Here is a 20,223-nt window from a genome sequence, read left to right on the forward strand (position 1 = left end):
ATGGTCTGATCTTACCAGTGAGGGATACACTTCTGGTCTGGAGCATAGAGTCCCCATGTTGGTGATGATCAGGTCCAGTATGTTTTCCCCTCTTGTGGGAGTGGTAACAAATTGTTCCATAGCATTTGAGTTTATAAATTCTAGGAACCTTTGGGCTAGGGAGTTGGAGCTAGAGTAATGCTCCCAGTTTATGTTTGGGTAGTTGAAGTCAACCAATATAATGGTGTTTGGAGAGACCTTCATATTTTCCAGTGTTCTCAGGAAGGCCAAGTGGGGTTTCTGGGTTTGGGAGGGTGGTCTGTAGCAGGCTATAAACTGGAAGGCAGTTTTACCCACTGTTAGTTGCACATGGATAGTCTCTGATGCTTCGTGCTGTGCCACCAACCTGGAGGTGTGGGTATCTTTGACGAATATTTATACTCCCTCCTTTTGTGGTTCGGTCCAAGTTTTGGAGCCGAAAAGCATGGTATGAGGTATAACCTGGTAGTGCTGGGGTGCTCTCGGGAGCCTTGTACCAGGTTTCTGTTACTGCACAGATATCGATGTTCTCCATGCTAAGGAGAGTTTTGAGTGTGTGCATCTTGAGGTTTAGACTTCTGGCGTTGAGTAGCATTACTCTTGGTTTCTTATCCCTTGTGATACCTATGGAGGTGGGTTTGTCTTTTGGGCCTTGCCTAAAAAAGGCACTATGGGGGTAGCAAGAGCCTTTGCCAATATCCGAAAGCCCAGGGGTGACAGGTGCAAGCCATCCCTAGCGAAGCATCGTGGCTTGTCGAGCATGTCATCCCAGGCTGACAGGCATTGGATCCCCTTTGAATGAAACCAATACTTAAGCCAATTGTTAAAATTGATCATCTTGTCTTCATATTGTGGCATAATTCTTGGTGAGGGTAAGATGTGATTCTTCATGGTCAATAGAATCACTGCAGTGGACTGTGTCCATGGCTATGCTAAATGCTAATGAGGCATTCTAGGGGAGTGGCCTATACTAATTAGCCATATTGTATCTGATATTGCAAATATTGGTCACCAAACTAGCTGTCTATAGAGTTATTTATTTTAAATTGCTTTATTTCCTCATAAAGACTAATGGATATTTATAACCCATTCCAGTCATTCAAAACTTTATCACTAAATCAAGTAGACATTCTATTATTCTTTGAAAGTGTTCTGCATATCTTTGTGACAGTAACAGAGCTTCCTTATAAACTGAGGAAATCTCATAAATCTTTTTCTTATACACTTCAGTTGTCAGCCCTTCTTGTCTGTGAGAAACTAAATAAGGGTCCAAACTGTTTAGGCAATCCTTATATGACATCTTATCACATCACAGGATCATTTTTATTATTATTTATTGTATAACTTCCTGTTATATTTCTTTCTATTTCCTAGTGTGGTTCCACAACAATACATAATATTCTGTCTTTGGGTGAATTAAATAATTAAGAATCATATTTAATACTGACCTGTGCTTAGATTTAAAGAATCTCTAAAAACTTCCATTAGATTTATTATAGCCTTTCATTACGTCCATTATGTGATCCTCAAAAGGCAGTCTATTGTCCACAAGTGTACCAAGATCCATAATCATTTGTACCATTTCAATGATTGTTTTATCAATGTTGCATGAATCTTTTAAATCATTTCTCCACATAGCATATACTTGGTTTTATGTTTATTTATAGTGATATTGCTTTTATCAGCTCACCTTGAAGGTACTGACAATATGGGCAGCAGTGTTATAGTATCCTCAGTGCTGGTAAAACACTAAGCAATGGTCAAACTGTCTTAAGTATAATCAATAAAAATCAGTTCCATAATTTCTGCAGTTGTTTATGCAGGAAATCTGCAACTGACTCTTCAGCCATTTGCAAAATTGAGATCATTGACACATGGAAAGGGTGTCAGCTAATGCTGACAAGATTTCAAGCTCAGATGCAAGCCTGTCACTGCAGGTGTCATCAGGAAAGGATGTACTGAGGACAAAGTTACTGATTTCCTTCTGTAATAAAAAAATTAATCAACTTTACAAGGAACTCTCAAACCCAAGATGAGCTAGGAAATCAGTTAATTCATCGAAAATTTTTTGCATCAAAATTGGCCAGGGAGGACATCCTTGTGATGTCATAATATGTATTGGATACTGATGACATCTGCACATGTCAGTCCATTAAGTAGGTGACAGCAGAGTGCAACAAGAAAGCATATCAATTGCCTAAATATTTTCATCCTGAGATTTTGAAGACTGGCTAGCATATATTTAGTCAAACTTATTTTATTTTATTTATTTTTTATTTTACATTTGTTAACCGAGAAAGTCCGACTGGACATATATCCATTTTCAGTGGAGGCCCGGGGAGAAAATCTCCAATAGCATGTCATAAAGAAATTACACAAGAATATCATACAGAGATATAGGTTCCATAGAACCATAAGGTATGTATAGAATAACAATTCCTTTAGTAAAGTCAGCATACAGCATTCTAGTAGTAGGGTTTATATAGACTATAAAATATAAACACAAGAAAAAACAATTTTTCTTTGTCTTTCTAAATTATGAATAGTCTCAATATTTTGTTACAGAAATAACCAGTGATTATTAAGCTTTACAGTGAAAGGAATTAGGGGACCTTTAGTAGAATCATTGAACATGGTATTGGTACAAATTAACCTGGGGAGTAGCATGAACAAAGCCAATTATTTGAGAAGTTGGTTCTCAGGAGTTTCTTCAATTGAATAGTGGAGTTAGTAGAGGTTATTTGGCTAGGTCGTGAGTTCCAGATTTTGGCAATAGTGCAGGCAAAGAGATATTTGCCAGCATCATTTTTGTGTCTGATAATGCTTATTAGGTTCTGAGAACTAGATCGTAAGGCTCTGGTAGGGATGTGGAGGTTAATTATATTTTGAAGTGCAGGTTTATTTTTCTGGAAGGTAGAAGAGATTGTGCGCTATTGTGAGTTGATTAAACAGCAGTAGTTGAGGTAGCTTGAGCCAATTGAGTTGGTTAAGGGTGAGACTGTGGTGGGATTTGTATCAGGTTTCAGTAGCAAACTTGGCTATTTTGTTATAACAAGATTCCATTTTGTTCAGATCACTCTGGCGGAGATTAGTAATAATGGGAGAGGCATAGAAAAGGATGGATAAGAGATGAGTTCTTGCAATAATAGCTTTGGTTTGTTTGGTTATAAAGTGTTTGTTCCTATAGAGGAGTCCTAGTTTTTTTATTAACTTTCTTAATGGTTTGTGCTATATGGATGTCAAATTTGAGGTTATTGTCTATTTCTACACCTAAGAGTTTAGTGTGTGCAGTTGGAGTGATTTGAATGTTATCTTTGGAGTAAATGGTGAAAGTGTTGTTGAGGGGTGGGGGGTGGAGCATGACCTGGGCCGAAAAGAATTAATTTAGTTTTTTTTGGGTTAAGAATAAGTTTGTTGTTTGTAAACCATGTTTCAGCTAGAGTAAAAGTGTTTTGGGTGAGGATTTGCAGTTCCTTTAATGTGGGCGCGACACTTACAAGGGTGGTGTCATCTGCATGTTGTTCTCCTGATGCTGTGAGTGAGGAGGAATTGATTTGGTTGGTGAATAGTGAGAACAATAATGGGCCAAGGATGGATCCTTTGAGGGACACCTATGGATACTGGTAGCAGGGGGGACAGCTGGAACTACATAGGACTGCTTGCTGTCAACCAGATAAGTAGCTATTAAACCATGATATAGTGGAAGGGCTGAGGCTTAGGGTAGATAAAGTTTGGAGAAGAATGTTATGGTCTACCATGTCAAAGGCTTTAGATAAGTCTAGGAAAATGGAAGATGCAAATAGTCCCTTGTTTCTATTGTGGTTAACTATATCTGTAAATGATAGTAATGCTGTGGTGGTGCTGTGAGATGGTCTAAAGCCATGCTGAGTTTTGGAGATTAAATTGTTTTGTAAGAGGTACTAAAGTAGTTGGGAATGTACAACTCTCTCTAACATCTTTGATAGAGGTGAGAGTATTGCGATTGCGCGATAGTTGGTGAGTTCTAAGGAGTTGCTCCCTTTGTGCAGTGGAATAATGTGTGATATTTTCCACAGGGTGGGGACTTTGAATTCTGCAAGTGACCTGTTTATGATGATGGACATGGGATAGGCTATGGTGTCTGCTGCTATCTGAAGGAATTCAGCTGGTAGGGTGTCAGCAGCTAGTGTGGTTAGTTTGAGTTTCTTAAGGAGCTTTGAAATCATTTTAATGGGTACAGGGTGTAGGGAAAAGTTGGTGGTATTGTTTTGAGAAGTAGGGTGGGTTTTACTAGTACCTGGTATAGGGCTGTTAGTGGTATTGAAGGCATTGGTAAGGGTTTGGACTATTTCGGTAAAGAACTTGTTAAATTGTTTTGGAATGTTGTCATGGTTGTTTGGTAGTACTGGGGTTGTAGTGGTGGCTTTACCTGGATGGATTATGCCATTTATTGTAGTCCAAAATTTCTTAGGGTTGTTGGCATATTTTTCCTGCATGTTTTTGTAGTAGTTACTTTTGCCTAGTTTGATTTGTTTTTTGTCTTTGTTTTGAAGTTCTTAGTAGGTTTGCCTCAGATTACTGGTTCTGTTCTTTTGATATTGACTCCAGGTCAGATCCCTCTTTTTCATTGTAGTCTTAGTATCTTTAGTTAGCCATGGAGCATAGTTAATTTTTAGTCTTATAGTTCTGGAGGGGGCATGACAGTTTAGGATTTGCAGGAAAGTTGAGTTAAAGTACTGTACTGTGTCATCTAGAGATTGTAGTTTTAGGGGTGTCCAATTACAGTTTTGTATTGAATTGATGAAGTCAGTTGTTTTAAAGGTATTTTTGTTACATATTACTCTGAGGTTGGGTTGGCATATGTAATAGGGTCTGTTCCGAATTATGTAGGTTGGTTAATGATCACTTAGACTGTCAGGTAGACAGCCAGAGTGCCATACTAGAGTGGGGTCAGATAACAGAATGCAGTCTAAGATGGATTCGTGTTCTGAGGTTTTGTCTGTTCTGGTTGCGGTGGATATAATTTGGGTAAATCTATGGAGGTTAATGTGGGTAGTTGAAGTGTGGCTAGAGAAGTTCAGCCAGTCAATATTAAAGTCACCTAATAGTACAGTTTCTTGTGGCATGGAGTTTGAGATCCAGTTTAGCAGGTTTTCCATTATAGTAGTGTTATTGCCTGGTGGAATGTAGCCACCTGCAATAATGATATGTTTGCTTGAGTTTAGTTTTAATTTGGCAAGGATTAGTTCAACAGCTTTGATTTCTTGGGTGTTATAATCAATTTGTTCATTGGTGAGATGATTTTGGAACAATATTGCTATGCCACCTCCCTTTTTCTCTACTCTATCTCTACGTATTGTGTTATAGCCAAGGGCTATAATCTCATTATTATGGTGTTCCGGTTTAAGCTATGTTTCCATTAGCACTACTATTTCTGGTTTATATACAGATAGAAGGGCGTGAAGGTCCTGGATTTTGTTAAATATACTTCTAGCATTTATGTTAATGAAGAGTAGAGAGGAGGTAGGTCTATAGTATAGGGGGTTTGACTGATTAGAGTCTGTGTAGGGTGTTGTGGTGGGCCCTGGATTAGGGCAAATGTCACCACAGGGAATGAGTTTGTGGAGTAGGTGAAGACACAGTTTAGTTAGTTTGTGTAGCAATTTAGTATGTCTTAATGAGGAGTGAGGGTTAGTTCTGACTGAAAGTTTGTAGTGGGAGTAAGAGACTGATCTAGAGGAGGTGAGTTCTAGTGGTGTCATAGGAAAGTTACAAAGTTTCAGGGGAGTGGATAGAGGTTTGTTTGCCATTGTGGGGGAGGCACTGGTATGTAGTTGAGTGTGGTAAGAGGAGAGGAAGGAGACCAGGAGAAAGGTGATGATAGTACATAGGTAGAGTAGTCCTTTTATTAAGTGGGACTGTTCTTTATAGTGCATCATGTCTGGTGAAGAGTGTTTAAGGGTAGTAACTTAAAGTTAGTGGGTTTGATATACTAATAAAGAATGATAGTAAGGGTGTGGTGAAGGGTGTTGGTTTGTAAGTGATATGTGTGGTGTGACACTCTAATTGGGTAGGAGGGAACTGATAGAGGGTGTGGCGTACAACTATAAATGTAATCAATATGGGGTGGGTGGGAATGGGGGTAGAGTAGGGGATAATAATTCCTATATTGAATAGAAGAGATGAATGGGGAAAATAAAGAACTTACCTGATTGAAATGACAACAGCTAGAAATAAACTGAAATATGGGCCAGATTCAATAAAGCCTACACTAAGTATGCATGATATGTGAGAAGATAAAAATATGTGATCCACTGTGGATAAACATCCTCCAAACGCCATGATAGTAACCTCACAAAGCAGCACAAGCAATGTGAAAGATGATACACTGCAATGCAAGCAATTAATAAAATTGTAATATAAGTTTAATAAAGGTTTAAATAAAGGTTAGTGCTTTCACACCTCAACAATGGTGCTTCATCAGACCATAAAATAACATAAAATTGATCCATTTAAACAAGAGACCTAAAACAAGCTGATAGATACAATTGGAAGCAACACTACAAGATCAACCAGTCAGATGTTCAGAAAACAGAGGTGTGCCTATCACCTGATAAATTCATAAAACACTGAATGAATGGAAACAACCAAGATACACTATAAAAGGAAGTATCATAATGTTAACACAACAATCATTTAATATATCACATAATGCATTAAAACACTATAAATTAATAAAAATAAAATAAAACAATGATAAAACATTACGAAATGCAACTCAATGCAAAGAACATGCTTTCAATTAGGGTGCTAACAGAGTGTTCCAATTAAGGCTGGGTGATCTATTGGCCTGCAACTTAACTATCATCTGACCTCATGTTATTCAGTAACATTTCTGAAATCTCCTAGACATAAACTCTCAATCAAACATTCCATAGCCATAAATTTAAAAGAATGGTCACTGCCAAATTCTAAAACTTGCTTTGCAATAGCACTCTTATTATTACCTCTACAAATAGCTGACAAATGCTCTCTAATTCGTTCTTTCAAAGAGCGATTGTCTTTCCAACATAGAAAGTGCAGCATAAACAACACTGCACTAAATAAACAACATTCTTAGTAGCACAATCAGCTTTAACTGAGAACCTAAACACTATCTTGGTTAATGGATAAATAAAGGAATCAGATGCAAGAATCAAACTGCAAAAGCCACACCTTATGCAGGGTAAGGTGCCTCCATTCTCATCTATAGAATCACACCTATAAGTAATAAAATATAACAACCTCTTTAACAATTTCTTATTTCCAAATTTAAAGCCTGGATTATCACCAACAAAAGCCTTCATCTGTTCACTGGACAATAAAATCAATCCATTTTTCTTAATAACCTGGCATACCTTACTAATGCCACTAGAATATTGCAGTGTTACAGGGATCATGGTACCCACCTGTGCATAATCACATGGTGGTTGACACATTTCTTCAAGCATAGAAAAATAAGGTTTAGCCCTACTACACTGTAATTGTCTAGTGTCCCAATCCATTTGTTCACCTTCTCTGGTACTATATCCACAATCTAAAAATTCAACTTTCAGCATATCCAAATTCATGGTAAACCTCTGATTATCATTATTCAGTCTAGAAATACACATCCCTTGTCCCTTAAGAATATTTCTAAAAATATGGGGAGGGTGCATACTGTCTCTACTAAGTAAATTATTCCTCCTGCATTCCTTTCTGTGTAGACCAGTGCTAAAAGTACCATCAGATCTTTTAAGTATTTTCACATCTAAGAATTCTATATCCATATCAGAAAACATTTAAGAGAACTTTAAAAAGTCTGTAGTCTGATGCAGAAATTGTACAAATTTGTGCAATAAATTTGGAGTGCCTACCCAAATGAGAAATATGTCATCCACAAACCTTCAGTAGTAATTAACATGACTTGTATAGATATTATTACTCAGATCCATGGACTCCTCCCATTCAGCCAAAACAATTTTGGCATAGCTATGGACACAGGGACTACCCATGGCTATGCCCAACTGCTGAAGACAGCACTCATCATCAAAAAGAAAAACATTATTTTCCAAAATCAGTTCTAAAAGCATACATATAAGGTTTATCTTAACATTATCATACAGGTTTTTGGCCTTTAAGTATGACCTAACAGCATCTATCCCTTTCACATGACGGATCACCGTAAACAAAGAATTGACATCTAGAGTTAACTAACAAACAATTTTTTCTCAGGGTGTCATGCATAGAGCTAATATGAACAAATAAGTCCTGTAAGAAATGTTTAGTGTCCCATATCACTGAGAGTAAGTGATTTAGCAGTGGTCTCAGATGCTTCTTAACAAAAAATTATAGCATCCCTGTCAGTATTTAAAGCTGCAAGAATATCAGTAGGAAAACTAAAATTAGGAGGAAGAAGGTGTAAGATATGTCTGTGTTGTCTGTTCACTCAGAATGGTATGTTAATTGCCATGAAATCATAATGTTTAAATGTTATTGTATCATCATCAACCCCCATTTTCCAGTTTTCTACATAGGTTTGGGGTATTGATTCCTTTCTCTGAAGATCTCAACTGCCACCAGATCTCTCTTGCCACCAGTTCTCCCAGTCTAGTGCCACTTTCCCTACCTTCTTCTTCAGCAGCAGTCATGCATGTCTTCTCTGACACAATCCATCCATTTTATGGATGCCCATGTTTCCTCTTGCCTTCTTCCTCTCTGTACTAATCTTTTTCAGCTGATTGTCTTCTGCTTTTCTGCACATTTGTTTGAACCACCATAATCTGTTCTCTTAGACCTTCTCTGCAATTGAAGCTACTTTGGTTTCTGCTCTGATGTCCTTATTTCTTCATCTGTCCCACAGTGTGTATTCTACCACCTGCCTCAAGCAAATCAGATTTTTGTATCATAAAGTAGTACTTGTTGCACCACTGTTTTGTATGCCTTCCTTTTTACCTTCTTTGGCATTTTTCTATCATACACTACCCCTAAAAATATCCATCAGTTTGCTGCAGCCCCTCTGATTCTAACTTTAGCATCCTCATTCAGACTTCACTTCTTCTCAACCACCCCTCCCTGAAACTTGAAGCTGTTAACCTGATCCACTATTTTTTTCATTCTGTCTCAATTGTCATCTTCTTTTGATTACAGCAGCTTTGTTGATCTGTCCCATACAACCTACTTACTAATGTAATCCATCACCAGCATGAACAGTAATGAAATCAGAGCTGATCCCTGATACAGTTCCACTCCCACTGGGAACCCCAGAATGAGATATAACACTGTTCCTACCTGAGTTATTGGGTCCTTATATATAACCTGTACTAATTCTACCAATGTTTCTGGGATTTTGTACCATTGCAGGATTGTCCAATGGACTATTAAAGTTGGTTTTTCATGGGTGGGTCACGAGCATCTTTGTGTATCTTTGGTAGGCCATGCATGATGGGAATTGTAGGTGCTTTGATAGTTAAGTACTCATACAAGTCTTTGTCTATCAATTGACTCTTATAAATATCTAAAAGGGTGTCACTGATGTATCTAATGACATCCTTTGACATATCTAGTGTGGTGACTTGATAAAAAGAATCATTCAACATGACTTGCATAGAGTTATAGTAGTGTGATATGTCCATAACTACAACACGACCACCTTTGTCTGCTGGTCTTATGATAATGGTGTGATCACCCTGTAACTTTTTAAGACTCAGTCTCTCTTTATAAGTGAGGTTATCATTTTTCATAAATCTTCTATTAGAATTCCTCTTATAATATTTATATAGTTCTTCCTCCGTTAAACGTAAGAGTGTCTCCACTAGCGGGTGATGTGTGGGTACATATTCACTTAAATTTTTAAAAACAGGGGCTCTGTCTTGTGATGTTCTAACATTCGAGTCTTTGTATAAAAACTTAAGCATAACATTCCTACAAAATAATTTCAAATCTACTATTGTTTCTGTCAAGATACTGGGACTTTTAGGAATGAAATTCATCCCTTTGCTTAATAACCTTATATCATCCTCTGTTAAAGTTACACTGGATAAATTATAGACTAGCGTTTGTCCTTGTTGTTCCACATCTTTTTCAGGGTTTGGTTCGATAAAGATTCCCCTGAAAACTTCCTCTTCTGCCGACCACGGCTCATAGAGCGTGTTCGTCTTGGACCCTTTTCTAGACAAACTGGTAGAGGAAAAGAAACATGTGAGTCCATGTCTGGGCATAAATCTACCGGATTACTTAAAACTTTTGGTCTGACAACAGGTTCAGCCTCAAATTCTCTACAGACTGGTTTATCTTTAACTATTTGTACTGTAGGGAATAGATTAGCTTCTGTATGCATACTAGGATGTATTATATGAATTACATCCACTGAATCGTTAATATTATTTGTCATTCCATCAAGTTCTGTAACATCTCCATTTAGTGTAGCATTAACAACTTCAGTTCTAGTTACAGTCCCTTCCAATGTACTTGTCTGCTCAATATTAACCTTTTCTCCACTCCCTTTTAACTGTGTCCTATCTATTACAGTATCATTCATATTAATACTATTCACTGGTAATGTACACATCTCATGATGAGCAGCATTCCTGCTTCCTGCATACCCATGTAGTACATGTTGTTGTTTAGCAGTATTACCAAGGGGCACATTATAACTCCTATCACCATTAACAGAATTAGGTTTCACATTATTCACATGATTCGCATTATTAACATTATTGATATTGTCATTAGTATGTCCATATCTGGGCCATGCAAAGACATGGCCCATTTTAAAATCGTTTAAATCTCTAATTATCTTATGTCTCTTCTGCTGTAACAGTTTGCGTTCAAGTGCAAGAACGCCATCCAACAGATTTTCAAAAAGCGGTTGCACAATGTCAACTGCAAACTCATTAAAAATTATACATTGCTTACTGTTAATATTTTCCGTTAAAGTAGCTTCTTCTGGTTGGAAGAAGTCAATAAGCAGTTTCAAGTATTTACGACTTACTTCCAAATTGAGTCTCTGCCATGCTGTTAATAAGTCCGGATAATCGCGACCCTGACTGGGCATGTTGAAGACACAAAGACATACAATCACTATTTACTATCATTCCCAACATAACAGGACTAGTCTATATATCTGATTACTTGCATGAACACAGTGACTACAATGCTGTTAAGATTGATTTATTAGTGCATTTTCTGGAGTTGGTCCTAGAGAACAATTTGTTTATTTTTGATGATAAGATTAATAGACAGCTGGAAGGCGTAGCAATGGGTACACCTTGTGCCAACAGCTACGCCAATATGTTCCTAGCCTATTGGGAGGAACATATTTTATTTTGTGAAGCTGTATTTAGGGAACACGTCGTTTTTTATTGACGTTTTGTAGATGACGTCTTAGTTCTTTGGAAAGGGACTGTTGAACAGCTTAGATTGATGTCAGATAATATGAACAATTTAACTAGCTATCTTAAATTCACTATGAATTACTCATTGGACAGGATAGAATTCCTAGACCTATTCATTGAGAAATTGCCTAATGGCCTCATCAATACTGGAGTATTCAGAAAGGCATGTTATTGTAATTCGCTATTAATGCGATCAAGCATGCAGCCATCCTTCGTGTTTAGAAACATCATGAAGGGCCAGGCAATTAGAGCCTCCAGGTTGAATCCGACAGATAGGGGATTCCTGCTGGAATTGGATGACCTAAAAGAAAGGCTTCTACATAGAGGATATAACATCAATGAAGTCAGTTGTTTTCTAGAAAGAACACATGACTTAAGACATACAGTAGCTACACCATATTTTGGACCTTTAGGTATCCCAGGGAACATGAACAGGGATTTGATTCAACCTCCCACTATTAAGTTCCTAACAACATTCACCTCTGACCATCTTGAAGTCAGAGACATCATCAGTAAATATTGGTCCATATTTCAGGTAGATGATGATTTAAAGAGCATTGTTGGTGACACTCCTAGATTCCAGTATAGAAATAAGAATAATTTAAAGAGGATGCTATGTTATCCAAGACAGGGAATGAAGGATAGGATGATAGGCCACACTGAGCCTTGTGGACATTGTAATTTTTGTTCATTCATAGATACCTGTGTAGATTTCATACATCCAGATTCACAGACAGTCACTAGGACAAATATCATTGCGAATTGCATGACGTGTAATGTAATATATCTTGCTGTATGTCAGACTTGCTCATGTTTTTACGTGGGTAAAACAAACCGTTGACTTAGGGATAGAGTCAGGGAACACGTCTATCATATTAAGAAAGGATCATGACACAATGCCCTAGCTAAACATGTTAGCCTTTTTGGGAATGCACATAAGTTTCTCTTCAGGGTCCTAGAAGTTATATTTCCGAACAAAGAGGTGGTGACATGGGACATACACTGAAAGCAAGGAAAGTGATTGGATTGTCCTTCTTAGAGCTGATAGTGGATCAGGCCTAAATGAGAGAGCATCAATAAAACCTAGGCTGAGGGGACGTAGAAATATTAATATTAAGTAAATACCATCTTTAGAGTAATATACTCAATATCCCGAATGGATTTTTTCACATATCTACATGTAAGTGTTTGTCAGCATTTCGATATATGTATGGATGTTGTTACATTATTCACATATGTTATATTCATATGCGTATATATTTCTAACACATACATTTAATGTCCATAGATTTAATTTTAAAGAATGTTCTATAAATGAATTCAGAATGTACAATGTGATTTGTGACATTTAAGAGTGTAGATACATTTTTATATATATATATTTTTTATATAGTAGTTAAGAATCATTTGAAATATATACCATGTTGATTAACTGTATTCTGTAGTTTCTGTAGTTTCAACATTTCCCTTTTAAATATTTTTTGTTTTTTATTCTAGTAATTGTTTTATCTTAGTAATTGTTTAATTGATATGCCTATATATGATGGGGATTTTTAATTAAATTTTGTTAAGAGATCTGAGGAAGCTATACACAGCGAAAGCGCTTATCTCATGGAATAAAATTTTCATCCTGGTTATAACATATATACTTCGTGATTTTTGAGTGAACCCATTGAGAACTGAGAATTTTGGATTATTGGATTATTTGTTGCAGTTTTGGCAAGCTTTTCAACATATCTGCTTCGCTCCTACCTGTTCTTTTGCTGATTATTCTATTTACACAACTTGGCAGGGAGCGTTTACTTGTTTGGTAGTGTTACACTTCTACCTGATTGAAATGACAACAGCTAAAAATAAACTGAAATATGGGCCAGATTCAATACAGCCTACACTAAGTATGCATGATATGTGAGAAGAAAAAAATATGTGATCCACTGTGGATAAACATCCTCCAAACTCCATGACAGTAACCTCACAAAGCAGCACAAGCAATGTGAAAGATGATACACTGCAATGCAAGCAATTAATAAAATTGTAATATAAGTTTAATAAAGGTTTAAATAAAGGTCAGTGCTTTCACACCTCAACAATGGTGCTTCATCAGACCATAAAATAACATAAAATGGATCCATTTAAACAAGAGACCTAAAACAAGCTGATAGATACAATTGGAAGCAACACTACAAGATCAACCAGTCAGATGTTCAGAAAACAGCGGTGTGCCTATCACCTGATAAATTCATAAAACACTGAATGAATGGAAACAACCAAGATACACTATAAAAGAAAGTATCATAATGTTAACACAACAATCATTTAATATATCACATAATGCATTAAAACACTATAAATTAATAAAAATAAAATAAAACAATGATAAAACATTACGAAATGCAATTCAATGCAAAGAACATGCTTTCAATTAGGGTGTTAACAGAGTGTTCCAATTAAGGCTGGGTGATCTATTGGCCTGCAACTTGACTATCATCTGACCTCATGTTATTCAGTAACATTTCTGAAATCTCCTAGACATAAACTCTCAATCAAACATTCCATAGCCATAAATTTAAAAGAATGGTCACTGCCAAATTCTAAAACTTGCTTTGCAATAGCACTCTTATTATCACCTCTACAAATAGCTGACAAATGCTCTCTAATTCGTTCTTTCAAAGAGCGATTGTCTTTCCAACATAGAAAGTGCAGCATAAACAACACTGCACTAAATAAACAACATTCTTAGTAACACAATCAGCTTTAACTGAGAACCTAAACACTATCTTGGTTAATGGATAAATAAAGGAATCAGATGCAAGAATCAAACTGCAAAAGCCACACCTTATGCAGGGTAAGGTGCCTCCATTCTCATCTATAGAATCACACCTATAAGTAATAAAATATATCAACCTCTTTAACAATTTCTTATTTCTAAATTTAAAGCCTGGATTATCACCAACAAAAGCTTTCATCTGTTCACTGGACAATAAAATCAATCCATTTTTCTTAATAACCTGGCATACCTTACTAATGCCACTAGAATATTGCACTGTTGCAGGGATCATGGTACCCACCTGTGCATAATCACATGGTGGCTGACACATTTCTTCAGGCATAGAAAAATAAGGTTTAGCCCTACTACACTGCAATTGTCTAGTGTCCCAATACATTTGTTCACCTTCTCTGGTACTATATCCACGATCTAAAAATTCAACTTTCAGCATATCCAAATTCATGGTAAACCTCTGATTATCATTATTCAGTCTAGAAATACACATCCCTTGTCCCTTAAGAATATTCCTAAAAATATGGGGAGGGTGCATACTGTCTCTACTAAGTAAATTATTCCTCCTGTATTCCTTTCTGTGTAGACCAGTGCTAAAAGTACCATCAGATCTTTTAAGTATTTTCACATCTAAGAATTCTATATCCATATCAGAAAACATTTAAGAGAACTTTAAAAAGTCTATAGTCTGATGTAGAAATTGTACAAATTTGTGCAATAAATTTGGAGTGCCTACCCAAATGAGAAATATGTCATCCACAAACCTTCAGTAGTAATTAACATGACTTGTATAGATATTATTACTCAGATCCATGGACTCCTCCCATTCAGCCAAAACAATTTTGGCATAGCTATGGGTGCAGGGACTGCCCATGGCTATGCCCAACTGCTGAAGACAGTACTCATCATCAAAAAGAAAAACATTATTTTCCAAAATCAGTTCTAAAAGCATACATATAAGGTTTATCTTAACATTATCATACAGGTTTTTGGCCTTTAAGTATGACCTAACAGCATCTATCCCTTTCACATGACGGATCACCGTAAACAAAGAATTGACATCTAGAGTTAACTAACAAACAATTTTTTCTCAGGGTGTCATGCATAGAGCTAATATGAACAAATAAGTCCTGTAAGAAATGTTTAGTGTCCCACATCACTGAGAGTGAGTGATTTAGCAGTGGTCTCAGATACTTCTTAACAAAAATTGATAGCATCCCCGTCAGTATTTAAAGCTGCAAGAATATCAGTAGGAAAACTAAAATTAGGAGGAAGAAGGTGTAAGATATGTCTGTGTTGTCTGTTCACTCAGAATGGTATGTTAATTGCCATTAAATCATAATATTTAAATGTTATTCTATCATCATCAACCCCCATTTTCCAGTTTTCTACATAGGTTTGGGGTATTGATTCAACTGCCACCAGATCTCTCAGTTCAGTGCCACTTTCCTACCTTCTTCAGCAGTCATGCATGTCTTCTCTGACACAATCCATCCATTTGCTGGATACCCATGTTTCCTTTTGCCTTCTTCCTCTCTGTACTAATCTTTTTCAGCTGATTGTCTTCTGCTTTTCTGCACATTTGCTTGAACCACCATAATCTGTTCTCTTAGACCTTCTCTGCAATTGGAGCTACTTTGGTTTCTGCTCTGATGTCCTTATTTCTTCATCTGTCCCACAGTATGTATTCTACCACCTGCCTCAAGCAAATCAGGTTTTTGCATCATAAAGTAGTACTTGTTGTGCCACTGTTTTGTATGCCTTCCTTTTTACCTTCTTTGGCATTTTTCTATCATACACTACCCCTAAAACTATCCATCAGTTGGCTGCAGCCCCTCTGATTCTAACTTTAGCATCCTCATTCAGACTTCACTTCTTCTCAACCACCCCTCCCAGAAACTTGAAGCTGTTAACCTGATCCACTATTTTTTCATTCTGTCTCAATTGTCATCTTCTTTTGATTACAGCAGCTTTGTTGATCTGTCCCATACAACCTACTTACTAATGTAATCCATCACCAGCATGAACAGTAATGAAATCAGAGCTGATCCCTGATACAGTTCCACTCCCACTGGGAACCCCAGAGTGAGATATAACACTGTTCCTACCTGAGTTATTGGGTCCTTATATATAACCTGTACTAATTCTACCAATGTTTCTGGGATTTTGTACCATTGCAGGATTGTCCAAATCAGTTTTCTTTGGATTGCAAGTTCAGGAATGCCAAGTTGGACTATTTCCTCATCTCTAGCTTCTTGTCAACTATCTGTCTCACTTGAAACAGCAGTTCAGTTGTGCTGCATCCTGATCTGAATCTGAACTACTTATCTCTTTTCTTACTTTCTACTACCCTGTGCATTCATTTATCAGTCACCCTCTTCATTACTTTCATGCAGTGTGACAGGAATTTGATACCTCTGTACTGTCCATGGTTGGGAATGTTCCCTTTGTTCTTATATAGTGGCACCAGTATATTTATTCACCAGTCATCTAGGATATGTATTTCTTTCCATTCTGTTATGAGTACCTTTAGAAACCATTTCTCCCATCTCATCCATCTTGACCAGATCTGATCTGAGTTTGCTGCTTTCTCTGATTTCATTTCCTTAGTGCTGTTCTTACTTCTTCCAGGGTGAGCTTATCCTCTTCTTTCATCGTAAGGTGTATCGAGGGCAGTACAGCTTCTGTGAGGTTTTCTTTACTCAGAAGCTACTGGAAGTACTCCTTCCATCTGCCTTTGGTATGATACAGACTGGTGAACAGATGTCTGACTATCTTCTTTATCTTTTTTCTCCATTTTGCAATCTGATAGAGTTTCTTTGTACCATCTACTAAGTCACATTCCAGAAACTGGTAATGTGCCTCTGATGCCTTCCTATTTGCTCTTGCAAGTCGTCTCTTAGTGCCTTTATTACCCAACCAGTATTCCTTTTTAGCCTGGTCCATCTTTTCTATCTCTCACTTTTTCCTGTATTCCTTCATTCTTTCTTTTGACTTCTCAATTCCACAATTTCACCACCAGCTTTTCTTCTTCCATACCTCATAGCATATTTATTAGGGATTGTAGTGAATGACAATCTTACATATGACCTCACCAACTTCCAGGTCTTCAGCCTAGTTTCTGTTTACCTTAGAACCTTCTCTTACCACTGTTTACAGCAGTTTTTGGCAATTAGTGGTTTATTCTGTGGGCTGACTGTTTCATAACTAAGAATGGCTTTTCAATCACTAATTCTACCCCACTTCCCTTTACATACAAGAAGGAAGTCTACCTGAGTTGCATGTTGGCCACTCTTGTATGTGATCTTGTTTTTGTCTCTCTTCCTAAACCTTTGTTGGCTACTATCATGCCATTTTGCCAGACCAAAGTCTAGCATGGCCTCTCCTTCATTATTCCTGTCACCCCACCCACATGCAGTCCATATATCTTGTTCTGTCTGTCCTGATGTGTATATTCAGGTTAGCCATTATAACAACATGTTGTCCAGCTTTGTCTAGTACAATTTCCATGCCATTTCTAGTCTATTTTCATCCTGAGTAATAAATAGACTCTGGATCTCAGTCTCAGTGGCTTTGCTGTACTGCTCTTCTGTCTTTTCTCTTGTATACAGAGGATTTTCCAGCCTTCTCCATACCATCATGTCATCCACTTCCAAGTTTCATCCTGTTAATGAACCTACACTGAGTTTAGCAATTCTTAGTTCATGTTTGGTAGGTTGATTGGTTTTACTCCCAGCTTTCATTGAAGAGAGCTATTGAAAGGTAACCCAAGCTGGGCAACTGGACACCAGCCAGCTAGTAGCTTATTGGGCTTTGTGGCAGGTACACATCAGCCAATAGGGGCACATACATGCCTAACACCATTAGCATGGGTCCCTATTATGGGTCAGAGTAGATTGGGTCCTCAACTCACTTATGGGAAAATAGCCATTTCCATTTTTGGTGACATTAGTCAACATGACTGGATCACCTAGAGCTAATGTTTACACTATTCATTGGTTAGCTCTGACATGGTGTGCAGTTTGTAACCCATGATCTCTGGTCTAGATAATAGTGTGCACCATAGTTGAAACATAAATGTTGGTATATACAACTCTTGCCTGATAGGGAACATCTACAGTGCATGCTGCTGCCCGCAACTTCATTTTTGGGTGAGTTTTAAGGAGGTCAGAGGAACCTAAAAGAGAATGTGTATGGGAGTAGGCCTGCCCCTGAGGCTAGTCCAGAGGTACTCTCAGGGAGAAGTGCTGGAAGTGGTAATTTTGATTCTCACTGTTGCCAAGCTTGACAGCTCTGTGCCCAGGTTGTTGCCACCCTCACCCCATTCATGGTGTCCCCAACCTTTTGTGTCCATCACTGTACCTGTCTCTTGTCTTGTATGTCAGCAAGTGCTTCCTCATCTACCCAACGTACCTGATCCAGACATACCTATGCCCCTTCCCCAACATTCCTCTTTCTCTCAAATAAAAAATAAATGGGGACCTGTCTGACAAAAAAAAATCGTCCCATACATAGCTCTCCATTTCTCACATGTGTCTTCTTGACACACTTGATTCAGTCCAGTTGGCTATGCAACATGATTGCATTGTGGTCACCCCTTTCTCTGGAGGTGACAGTCCAAATTCAGTTAATATTCTGCACACATTTTCAGTTCACACTGTTAAAAAAATGGATAGCTATGGTTCTTTCCTACCTTCCTCCTGCACAATCCTGTCCTGCTTTGCCTTTGTTCTTCCCCCTGCTTGCTCCCCATTTCATCATTTTCCTATTTACCCCATTTTTCGCCACTTTAATCTGGTTAAAAAATAGAATCACACACAACACACATAAGTTGCTGCAAAATCAATGGATCCCTTCAATTTTGGGGCTCCATGTATGTGCAGAGGTGTGCATTGCCCACCAATGTGCAAAACTGTGAGCAGAGGCAAAATGATGCAGTTACCTCTGCTCAGTGCCACTTAACCCCTCTGCACTATGCCAACACACAGCTGTACATGTAATATAAAGAATTCATGTTATTGAATTATCAATGTTTAAATAAAAGTATTTGGTAGACCTTGATTTGAACCCAGTACCATCTCGGCCCAAAACAGAATGTATCTGTATCTGTGCCACAGAGTCGTTTAAGCAGCAGGTGTGCTGCATAGTTCCAGTACTGTCAGACTTTAGCACTGCAGCTCATATTTGTGCATTGATTTGCTATGCACAAATGTATATTTCACGTGTGTCTATACCTTGCCAACAATTGTACAAACCCACAGCTCGCCACGCTATGGAAAAGTAAATATTATTATGTGTTACTGCTGTTTACTGTCCATTTCCTGTCTATGACATGACATTACATTTGGAAACATTACAAACTGAAGGCCATATCTAACAATATGTCACATATTTACAATACAACCATGTGATGCCTCTCCCCCAGCACAGCAACCCTGGTGTCTCAATACTTTTTCCACACATATATCACCTAAACTACAGAAAGTAATATCAAATGTTGTGTGATATGCAAGGCACATCAGTCTGGTAACATGCAGAACTATAACTATTGACCCATAAGCCTAAAAAGCCTTATCTGCAAGGCTAGGGAAAGAATCAGCATGGACCTTACCCACAGGGACATAGGAGGAGGTTACTAGGCTAATGGCCCTAGGCTCTTACAAACCTAGCCAAGTCCAACCCTTTTCCCAAGAGTGTTCATTTAAAACTGACACTAAAATCATCACCTATTGCCCCTGTCCAAGAGGGACCTAGGTAAAATCCCCAGGGTGAATTTCTGATTACACATCCAATCATCCTAAGGGTGCTGAAATAGGCTCAACGACGGGCTCTGTTTAACATGAATTGAAAGCTTCTTCCAAAGGTGAGGCAACCTCTGTGAGTCAAATCTGTCCCTTCATGAGGTTCTGTTGATATTGCATACCAGGTTAAGGTCCTTAGAGTGAGTGACACGTTTGCCATTTGACTTGCGAATGTGCAGCATTCACATTAAAGCAGCATCAGAGATTGCCTTATATGCAAGGCACAGGTCGC

This window comes from Protopterus annectens, chromosome 3.part1 (assembly GCF_019279795.1).
Source record: "Protopterus annectens isolate FY-2018-M chromosome 3.part1, PAN1.0, whole genome shotgun sequence".
NCBI lineage: Eukaryota > Metazoa > Chordata > Ceratodontiformes > Protopteridae > Protopterus > Protopterus annectens.